Raw genomic sequence first — 12,231 nt, 5'->3', positions numbered from 1 at the left:
ATTATAGAAAACAGATTCTAGAGTTCTCCAGTGCTCTCTGCCTGGGCTGATTTCCCTCATAGGAGACTGACGTTTAAGATTTCAGTAGAAAGTTGTTCAAGAGGAAACCAAAAAAAACCACAGGTAAACCATTTTATGTTTCCTACCCTAGCTGGTGCCTAATTATCATTTGTTTTTGGTGTACAGACTTAATCCACTTTTTTTTAAACAAAAAATGCATCATTTGCATTAAAGGAACAAGTGATTTCAACCCAGACAACATAGAGAGGGAGGGAGGTGAACCCAGGGGCACTGTGGAGGAGCTGGGCCACTCCATCTCGGTGTACTGCACACTGCAATTTGTCAAAGGGTCACTGAACATTTTGTGTGAGCGCTCTCTCTTAGTATTTCTTTTCAGCTTTAAGATACTTATTTGTGTGGGACGGGGAAGTAAAGTTTGGAAAAAACAACAACTTTTGCGCAGACTATTTTACTAACCCCGGCGCCCACAGCTGCAATTTACTGTCGCCAATTCCGCTCCGTGTTGCACACACAGCAAGAAACATGCCACTGTCTGTCGAGCTGCACATGCTCCTGTACCCGACAGTGTCGTGCGGGTGACCAGGCACAAGCCATTGAAGCCACTCCACACCCAAGCTGCCTGTTTCTTACGGAGCAAATGAGAATTGTCAGGATGAAGCAGTAAGTGAACACCAGGCATCGCCAGCGACGGCGTCTGTCTGTCAAACCCGGGCCCTCTAAACTTTCCAGTATTAGTGGATTAAACGATTACCAATTGAGCTGGGATCTGGTCCTTGTTATCTTTGTACTGTTCGTGTGAGCGGGTCATGCGTTTACATTGCGGCAAATATTAACAGTGGAGGCAACACAACAGACACACAAACACACATAGAAACACACAAACACACATAGAAACACACATAGAAACACACAAACACACATAGAAACACACAAACACACATAGAAACACACATACACACATAGAAACACACATAGAAACACACAAACACACATAGAAACACACAAACACACATAGAAACACACATACACATAAATATACACATATACAAACGCACATATACACATATTGCTGGTTGTGGGAGCTTGCTGTGCACAAATTGGCTACCGGGTTTCCTACATTACAACAGTGACTACACTTCAAAAAGTACTTCATTGGCTGTAAAGCGCTTTGGGACGTCCTGAGGCCGTGAAAGGCGCTATATAAATGCAAGTCTTTCTTTCTATACAAACACATACACAAACCTGTATACAAATACACAAACACGCACTGTGGCAGTACCTTCACCACACGGACTGCAGTGGTTCAAGAAGGCGGCTCGCCACCACCTTCTCGAGGGCAATTAGGGATGGGCAATAAATGCTGGCCTTGCCAGAGATTCCCATACCCTGAGAATGAATGTAAAAAAAAGTAAAAACACATATATACAAATACATACACATATTCTACAGGCACACAAACACACACCCAGGGCCACAGACACAAACCTGTTTACAAGCAGACATGTACAAGCACACACTGTAATCAGGCGCATTTATTGGTAACAGTGAAGGACAATTGAATTCTGTGGAGATCAACACTTAATTTCCACCTGATTTTGAATGAAACAGCTAGCCACTTCATGTGACGGTCGCGCCCTAAACTGGGACATGTCAGCGGGAAGGTTTTTCTTTTCAGTGTCCCTAGAATCTCAGCACCTAGCTGCCTCGCTGACCTTTCTCGTTGTTTATGGCTTATACTGTATACTCTGGTGTTTTTGTTTCTGAAGCTGGGCTGAGTTGCTCGCTGCTGTGTTGGCTGCCTTTTCTGGTCCTTTTCTTTTGGTTCTCCGACCGCTGTGCGGTGAGGTTTGGGACGGCAGCAAGAACACAGCGCAGGTTACACAGATACAGAGAGCCAGGGACCAGACATACCGACTCCTTAACTTAAATGCACAACACCCGGATCAGCATCTGGAAAAAACGAATTTTATTTATTTCACTCTTCCTATCAGATACTGACCGGCCTGCTTGAGGTTCCCCTCCCCTCCTCTCCCAGAATTACACTTTAAAACTTCCAGCATTCCCAGATTCCCCCCCCCTGGTCTCACTCCTATAGGCATCTCACTAAAACGGCGGGCTTGGAAACTGTACAAACGATCATATCGCCTTTACGGAACGTGTGACTATTTAATCAGTGCGCCAACGAACCCTGCCTGGTACAAGTTTACAAATCAGGACATTGAACCATCGGCCCGACACCTCAGTCACGGGCCTTTCAGGAGAGATGCATCATTTGTTTCAACTTTAAAAAGAGTCGTGCAGGTGAAACCGATCAAAATTTGAAATAAACTGGTTCAGAACTCTCAATTTCCTTTCTTAAATCACACATTGGATGGAACCCCAGAGATCAGCTTCATTATTGCGCCCAATACTCATCGCCGCTGGAGTCCTATTGCAACAAGAGACTGCGCCGAGACCTCGATATTATTCCCCCAATCACGCGGATTCACAGCAGGTTTGTGAAGGTATACATTTAATCTTATTTCCCGCTTTCTCCAGTGGGTGGACCTTAGCCTTAAAGAGTTCCATAAAACATCATTAGAGAGCAAAAACGTTCTCGAAATAAACATTGAGTATAAATCAAAAGGGGAGATTTCTTCCCCTCGCTTTTATCTTTACCGTTGCTTATAATACTGTGCATTTAACTAGTGCAACAAATCTGTGCGATTTTATAAAAATAAACTAGACAAAAACCCAGACTGCTAAAATGCAATTGTTTTATTAACGCGTGTAGCTTTATTTACAGTTGATCTAAGACTGTATTATTACAATGCAGTCATGTACATAAATTAGGCACGTTCTGTAACGTAAAGAGCAGAGCATGGAATTGTTTTATTCTTCGCTTGTATTTTATGTAAACTGCACTCATATAAATAACGTTTGTTATCCTTACAAGAGACTTATTTATATAGCTAAGCCCTGTAAATCTTATGAAGAGAATGGTGGAAAATGCATGGAACATGTTTTCTTGTAAGGGGCTGTTTGGTGTCGAAACCCTTTCTGAGCAGCCTGTACATATATATCTTTGGGTACACAATACAAATATTTATCTTTCATGGGGCGGCGGCAGCATTGTTCATCCTCCTGTTAGGAAGCCCCTCGCCGTTTTATGGTTGCTGGTGGTGGCCCGTGACTCCCCCTCTCTGAGGCTCTGCTTATTTTGCTTTCGGTAATCCTGGAGTGAAAATAAAAAGGCCTCGCAGTGGAGTTGGAGCAGAAACCACAGGTGCGCATTCTTGAAGCGACCCGGGCTGTTGTCTCAGCCCGCCTCCCGCAAACATGCACTGCAGAAGAGGCAAGGAGACAGGCTCGTTATAAACGGGGGAGAGAGGGAGGGAGAGATGGATGGCAATTCAGTAGTTTAAGCTATTATTTTTACTGCAGCTTTGCACATTCGATTTTGACATTTTTTTTAATGTACTTCATTTGGAGGGAAGAGAACGAATCTAAAACCGCCTCTCACCCGCCCCCCCCCCCCCGCCTTATTGTAACTATTGTGAAGTTTTAGATAAATATTTGCTATGCAAACAACCGCCGATTTATTTGTTATCTCAAGTGTGCTACACTTTTACAAACATTTTTACTGTGTTCGTATCAGACGCAATAAGGATTTTTTTTTTAAACCAAAAACCCTTTACGTTAAATCACCCACCAGTTTTATTGAAAGGAGTGGGGAAGAAGCGGCTTTTACACTGATTGTACTTTTGTTCAATGTCGATGCAATTCGGGGGTTTAATCATTTCTTTTGGACTTGGAGTTAGGGCCGGGTGAACATTCGAATATCACCACTTAACCCGGTCCCTTTACTGACACATGTCCAGCGTTCCAACATAACTTGTTTTGAACACTAATATTTACACAGCGTAATTTCAAGATCAAAATTAAACTAGTAGCCGCTCGGATTAGTGTATATAAATGTTTAGCGTGTGTGGGTGCCAGGTGAGGACAGAATCAGGCTCAGCTGTGACACCCTGCCCAGTCGAACAGCCGGGTGAGATTCACGCTTGAAGCAGTCACTTGGGCGAGGCACCAACAGGCTCCCGGTGAGATAAGGGGGGAGAAAACTGGAATAGAAAAGACGGTGCGGTAGAATTCAACCTAAATGTCTCTTAGTTTTCTTGTCACAAACTCGAGTCCAGGGAACAGAGACACTCGGGATTATATTGGGCGTTTATTCAATAGGTGCTTAAAATAATTCATACTTTTATCACCCGTGTACTCTGTGCGGTGTTATTTTATGAACGCTTAATGCGTTTGTACCAAATCCCTGTGCCAATTTACTGGAGGTGCTAACCCATTATTGCCTCGGTTAAAATAGCAAAGGAATTTGATCCAAAATGCATAAAAGATTCATAAAATAATGCTGCAGTCAGCAGCTTCTCGGCTTAGATTTCCTATTAAGGTTTGGACGTAATTTTTCATTGGAATGCAAAGGAGTTATTTCAGGTGTAATCAGATGTCGGATGAACGCACTTTTAATGCACAGACCGCTTATATCAGCAAATGTATTTCAAGATTGCAGATCCAAGCAAAACTGCCCTCTTCCCCCATGCTGGGACTAACACTGTAAGAACATTAGAATTAGGAGCAGGAGTCGGCCATTCGGCCCCTCGAGCCTGCGCCGCCATTCAATAAAATTATGGCTGATCTTTGACCTCAACTCCACTTTCCTGCCCCATCCCCATATCCCTTGATTCCCCTAGAGTCCCAAAATCTATCGATCTCTGTCTTGAATATACTCAACGACTGAGCCTCCACAACCCTCTGGGGTAGAGAATTCCAAAGATTCACCACCCTCTGAGTGAAGAAATTTCTCCTCATCTCAGTCCTAAATGGCCGACCACTTATTCTGAGACTGTGACCCCCTGGTTCTAGACTCCCCAGCCAGGGGAAACCACCTCTCGACATCTACCCTATCAAGCCCCGTAAGAATTTTATACGTTTCAATGAGATCACCTCTCATTCTTCGAAACTCTAGAGAATATAGGCCTAGTCTACTCAAACTCTCCTCATAGAACAATCCCCCCAGCCCAGGAATCTGTCTAATGAACATTCATTGCACTCCCTCTAAGGCAAGTATATCCGTCCTTATGTAAGGAGAGCCAAACTGTACACAATACTCAAGGTGTGGTCTCACCAGGGCCCTATATACTGTAATTGCAGTCAGACGACTTTACTCTTATACTCCAATCCCTTTGTAATAAAGGCCAACATACCATTTGTTTTCCTATAGAGGGTATTTTCCACTAAGGATGCATCAGCGTTTCACCTTGAAGGACTCATCTCGCACCATGGTTGCTGGGAGGGGATTTCCCGAGGTTTCCCTTCCATTAAATAATTCTGGAGGGCTGCCAGCATTGACTGGGCCTTGTGCTGGGGCTGTAGAGTCCGGGAAGCTGGGACACGACATCCAAGGCAATAGAAACGGCAGCATCTGCACCTTTAAAGGGGCCCAGGACATTTCCTGTTTGGCCATTCTTCGTTAGTTGGGCCTTTCTGAATGTTTTAGGAGTCTGGTTGGGCTCAGGGCGAAGGCAGGACTGCGGCCTTTTCTGAAAGGGCCCCGGGAGTAGTAGATAAGGGAGGTGAGCCAAAGGAGAATCGCCATCCTTGGCCCGGTGGGTCACCCTTCTCAGAAGGCAGCTGTCTGGGCTGCCTTGGGTTGGAGGGGTGGAGCAGGTCAATCTTTGTCTTTGGTCTGAAGAGCTAGATATGAAAAAAAGTTTTACACCTTGAAGAAGGTTGCCACAGTAACTGGCAAATGAAGGCAGGTGAATGGAGTTAGGATGCAGATCAGCCATGATCTCAGTGAATGGCGGAACAGGCTCGAGGGGCTGAATGGCCTCCACCTGTTCCTATTTTACTGAAGTTCTCTCTTTCCACTGCTCTGATATAATAGCAAAGCATACTCTCATCTCCAACAGCTGTACCAACAGCTGCATGCTTGCTCATCTTTAGGGAACCCCTTTGGCCTGTCTAGCACTATCACTAGGAAACTCACCTTCGTGCTTCACCTATCGCTCACAGCTGTTGGAGATAAGAGTACGCGTTGCTGTTTTATCAGAGCAGTGGAAACAGGCTCGAGGGGCTGTATGGCCTACTCCTGTTCCTAATGCTATCCAGCACCTGTCTACAATTGGATGCCACTTTCTGAACACCAACAATTCACTGAGATATTTGAGAATGTGCAAAGCATCCTGCACCCAGTGTGATGGCTAATATATCTGGGCAGTGGTATGCGACCACTTCACAGAACTGTGGTCCATCTTGAAGCATGAGGGCACCTCCATGATATCTACAGCACAACCTCCCTTAACAGGTATAAAGCACAGCTGTGGGAACATTATATCTGATGCTATAGAGACCTTGGGTTTCAATGTTTGTGTGTCAGCTCAGTCTGGATTCACCGTGCTGGACAGTATACGGACGCAGGACATCAGCGACCTCGTTGCAGCCCCCTGATCTTCCCCCATACAAACAGCATGACTTGCTGAGGGAGCGCCCAGCATTAGATGCATGGCAGGAGTCGGCAGGGATGAGGGAGCTGCCTCTCAAGGCACCTCTCCATCCATTCAAACCCAGCCTCCCCAACTCAAGTGAACCCATGCACAACCAGAAAGCTGGCGGGCAAGGGCAGCCTCCACAGTATCAGTCTGCAGTGGTAGGGCCATCTTACCACCCTGCAGAAGGAGGTACAGAACCACCACCATCCCAGGAAATCCATGTGGGCCTCCGGCGGCCGACCACCGCACTTTCTTCCCCCACAAGAGGAAATCCAAGAAGGAACACTGGATTGAGTAGTAGGATACACTCACCATGCACAGTCAGTAATTTAAAAAAAATTTGCTTATGGGATGTGGGCGTCACTGGCAAAGTCAGCATTTATTGCCCATCCCTAATTGCCCTCGAGAAGGTGGTGGTGAGCCGCCTTCTTGAACCGCTGCAGTCCGTGTGGTGAAGGTGCTCCCACAGTGCTGTTAGGGAGGGAGTTCCAGGATTTTGACCCAGCAACGATGAAGGATCGGCGATATACATCTAAGTCAGGATGGTGTGTGTGACTTGGAAGGGAACTTGGAGGTGGTGGTGTTCCCATGCACCTGCTGCCCTTGTCCTTCTAGGTGGTTGAGGTCGTGGGTTTGGGAGGTGCTGCCGAAGAAGCCTTGGTGAGTTGCTGCTGTGCATCTTGTAGATGGTACACACTGCAGCCACGCTGCATAAATGAGCTTCGTGCTGAGAGCTCATTTATACTGGGACACATGCGTGCTGGCTCAGGATGCCTATTGTACCCTTGTGGAGCCATGTGCCTCATTAGATATTCTTTCTGACGCAGTTCTTGGATTCTGCACTGGCGTCTTCAACTTTGGCATGGAGAGGGTATCCCTGCTCACCCAGGCTCCGTCCATTTAGGGCAGAAATGCCTTGGGGCTGCAGACTGGTATAGATAAATGCATCATGGCAGCTGCTTCCAGAATACCTGGCATCACCAGGTGGTGGGTACATATAACTTGGGCATCGGCAAAGCTCCTCGTGTTCATAAATACCGTAGCATTGGTGAAAGGAGGTGGTATGGCCACATGGGTACCACCAATGAAGCCCGTCACTCTGGTCATTCTCTTTAGGAAAAGTGATGTCGTCCTTCACCCTGGTAAACAATGCATCAGTGACCTAGTGTGTGCAGTGGCTGATATGACAGATGTCATCCGAGGCAGCTCAACAGGAGCCAATGGCATAGAGGTAGGAGGAAGTTGTGACTTTCACCTCCATGGGCTGTTGGTACAGTTGCGTGCTCCCAGCGCATTTCCGACATTAAGGCTCTGGCACACTTCTCCTCCCCATGCACCGGGTGTAACCATGTACACCAGGCACATAGCAGCAGACAATCTACCCTTATAATCTTTACTGCCCATCAAAAACATTGCACCTCAGATGCCAATTCCGTCTCCCTTCCTTGCTCCATCTGAACGCGCAGGTGTGTTTTATTAGCTTCACACGGAGTTACCACAATGAGCGGTTGAGGCGAATCGCACAGATGCCTTTAAGGGGACGCTAGACAAGTACATCTAAGGATAAGGGGTAGGCCATTTAGGACAGAAATGAGGAGGAATTTCTTCACCCAGAGAGTGGTGAACCTGTGGAATTCTCTACCACAGAAGGCAGTAGAGGCCAATTCATTAAATATATTCAAGAAGGAGTTGGATATATTTCTTAAAGCTAAAGGGATCAAGGGGTATGGGGAGAAAGCAGGGACCGGGTACTGAATTTGGATGATCAGCCATGATCAAATTGAATGGTGGAGCAGGCTCGAGGGGCTGAATGACCTACTCCTGCTCCTTTCTTCTATGTTTCTATGTGTCTATGAGGGAGAAAGGAATAGAAGGATATGCTGACAGGCTGAGATGAAGTAGGGTGGGTGGAGACTCGTGTGGAGTTGAAACACTGGCTTGGACCAGTTGGGCCGAATGGCCTGTTTCTGTGCTGTACATTCTGTGTAAGATCCCGAGCTGAGCTTCAAACCTCATCTGATTCATTGCCAAGACCCTCTATTTCCATCTCTGAAACATCGCCACCTATGCCCTACTTTACATGCAACTCCGTCTCCAGCTGTCATTGATTTGAATTGGATTGACACCTTTCCCACTCCTGGAAGCTGATTCCTACATTGAGATTTATATCAAACATTGGTTAGAAGGATTTCCTTATGGGCAAATGGTCTCACACACACACTGTTTAAGAAAAAACACTCAATATAAACCTTACCTGAATAAGGTTTTTTTAAGATTTATATTTTTAGCTTTTCTTCAAATTATTTTGAAAAGCAGCTACTGTAACGGTGACATTTTTTTTCCTGACAAAGATTTCATGCTTCTTGAAATCTGCATGATTTGATATTTCTACCTAGAGTTATGAATTAGTTGAAGGCAGATCCCACAGTTGGAGAAGTTGTGCCCACTGCACATGCTCCAACTGTGGTATCTGCCTTCAGATAACTAAGTCATAACTCTGGCTCGAAATAGCAAATCCAAACCCAGGCTTTTGAGAGAGGCTGAGACCTTCAAGTAAATCAAAATGGAAAAGACAACTTTATGGTAAATTTTAATCACATTTTTGTAAAATATGTAATTTTTGAATGTCTTTTTGATGTTTCAAACCTTATTATGGATTTTTAGAGCCTTTGTTACCTCTAGACTTGACTATTCCAACGCACTCCTGGCTGGCCTCCCACATTCCACCCTACGTAAACTTGAGGTGATCCAAAAACTCGGCTGCCCGTGTCCTAACCCGCACCAAGTCCCGTTTGCCCATCACCCCTGTGCTTGCTGACCGACATTGGCTCCCGGTTAAGCAGTGCCTCGATTTTAAAATTCTCATCCTTGTTTTCAAATCCCTCCATGGCCTCGCCCCTTCCTATCTCTGTAATCTCCTCCAGCCCCACAACCCCCTGAGATCTCTGCGCTCCTCTAATTCTGTCCTCTTGAGCATCCCTGATTATAATCGCTCAACCATTGGTGGCCGTGCCTTCAGCTGCCTGGGCCCTAAACTCTGGAATTCCCTCCCTAAACCTCTCCACATCTCTTTCCTCCTTTAAGACGCTCCTTAAAATCTACCTCTTTGACCAAGCTTTTGGTCACCTGCCCTTATTCTTCCTTATGCGGCTCGGTGTCAAATGTTGTTTTATGACCCTCCTGTGAAGCGCTTTGGGACGTGTTACTACGTGAAAGGCGCTATATAAATACAATAAGTTGTTGATGTTGTTGTTAGAAGCTTCGGCTACAAAGAAAAATAGGACAAATTAAAAATGTTCAATAACTGTTTTGAGTGATGATGCAGTTGGTTCACTCTCTGTCTTTTATTGTTGGTTCCTCTAACCGGTCAGTCGGGCTGTTTCCATAAGTGCTTAGCAGTTTCCCATTGGCATTTTTTCCATCGACTTTCCTTCACTTTTGATTCATGCCCCTTCAGTTTGATTTGCTGCTGTTTTACTTTGAGCTAATCAACAAAATGTGACGGGGAGCATGTTACAGGAAGTAAGTATGGCACCTGCAGGAAGTGTAACGCTAGACACGATACATTATAAACATATATTTTACCATATATTTTATATTAATACGTGGGTGTATACATCTACCGTCAAAGCGTATAGGTACTGACAGAGAAAAGAGAAGGAGGGTCTTTATTGATGAGGTATTTCTGGAATACACCACCTGGAACACTTGTGTTTATTGCAGGGACCTGCAGTTTCAGCTTTTTAACTATTCCAGAGAACAATATACAGTGCGGCGTCTGGACTGTTGGATGAGATTTCCGCAGATGGATAATATTAGTTTATTTTCACTGGTGTGAAACCTGACCTTTAGGGACCGTGTAAAAAAAAAAACCCCAGCAAAATCCACGATGCAAAATCGCATGTAAAAATTAACGTTTTGACATTTTGAATGTGTCTGAACAGTCTCTCATTGTTCCTTACTTTACTTGTATTTTTCTTAAGTTATTTTAGCAGGTTGCTGTATTACAGATATAGAATCATAGAATGGTTACAGCACTGAAGGAGGCCATTCGGCCCGTCGAGCCCGTGCCGGCTCTCTGCAAGAGCACTTCAGCCAGTCCCACTCCCCCGCCCTTTCCCCGTAGCCCTGCAAATATTTTTCCTTCAGCTACTTATCCGATTCCCTTTTGAAAGCCACGATTGAATCTGCCTCCACCACCCTCTCAGGCAGTGCATTCCAGATCCTAACCACTCGCTGCGTAAAAAAGTTTTTCTTCATGTTGCCTTTGGTTCTTCTGCCAATCACCTTAATTCTGTGTCCTCTGGTTCTCGACCCTTCTGCCAATGGGAACAGTTTCTCTCTATCTACTCTGTCCAGACCCCTCATGATTTTGAACACCTCCATCAAATCTCCTCTCAACCTTCTCTGCTCTAAGGAGAACAACCCCAGCTTCTCCAGTCTATCCACGTAACTGAAGTCCCTCATCCCTGGAACCATTCTTGTAAATCTTTTCTGCACCCTCTCTAAGACCTTCACATCCTTCCTAAAGTGCGGTGCTCAGAATTGGACACAATACTCCAGTTGAGGCTGAACCAGTGTTTTATAAAGGTTCATCATAACTTCCTTGCCTTTGTACTTTATGCCTCTATTTATGAAGCCCAGGATCCCGTATGCTTTTTTAACCGCTTCTCAACCTGCTCTGCCACCTTCAACGATTTGTGCACGTATACCCCCAGGTCTCTCTGTTCATGCATCGCCTGTAGAATTGTATCCTTTAGTTTATATTGCCTCTCCTCGTTCTTCCTACCAAAATGTATCAATTCACACTTTTCTGCATTAAATTTCATCTGCCATGTGTTGCCCATTCCACCAGCCTGTCTATGTCCTCTTGAAGTCTATCACTGTCCTCCTCATTGTTCACTATACTTCCAAGTTTTGTGTCATCTGCAAATTTTGAAATTGTGCTCTGTACACCCACGTCCAAGTCATTAATATATATCAAGAAAAGCAGTGGTCCTAGAACCGACCCTTGGGGTACACCACTGTAGACCTTCCTCCAGTCCAAAAAACAACCGTTCACCACTACTCTCTGTTTCCTGTCACTTAGTCAATTCCGTATCCATGCTGCCACTGTCCCTTTTATTCCATGGGCTTCAACTTTGCTGGCAAGCCTATTATGTGGTACTTTATCAAATGCCTTTTGGAAATCCATATACACCACTTCAACCGCATTGCCCTCTCTGTTACCTCATCAAAAAACTCCAGTGCAGTGACTTAAATGTGACAATAAAGAGCTTCTCTCCTGATGCAGATGAGGCACATAGAATCTTACAGCACAGAAGGGGGCCATTCGGCCCGTCGTGCCTCTGCCGGAAAGATACCACATATGCCAAACTATTTTAAAGAAAGATAGAACTTGCATTTAAATGGTGCCTCTCACGTCCTTGGGACGTCTCAAAGTGCTTCGCAACCAAGGTGCAGTCACTGTTGTTCTGTAGGCAGTCACAGCAGCTGATCTGTGCATAGCAAGGCCTCGCAGACAGCAATAAGAAGGACCAGTTCATCTGTTTTAGGGGGTGTTGGTTGCCAGCCAGTGCACCTCACTGCTATTCTAGTACCATGGCTTCTTGATGTGTACCTAAGCAGGTAGACAGGGCCTTGGTTTAGCATCTCATCCAAAAGACAG

The sequence above is a fragment of the Somniosus microcephalus genome, chromosome 13 (assembly GCF_052327205.1).
Source record: "Somniosus microcephalus isolate GS21.2 chromosome 13, FLI_Smic_1.0, whole genome shotgun sequence".
NCBI classification, from domain to species: domain Eukaryota; kingdom Metazoa; phylum Chordata; class Chondrichthyes; order Squaliformes; family Somniosidae; genus Somniosus; species Somniosus microcephalus.
Note: the sequence above shows the minus strand (reverse complement) of the source record.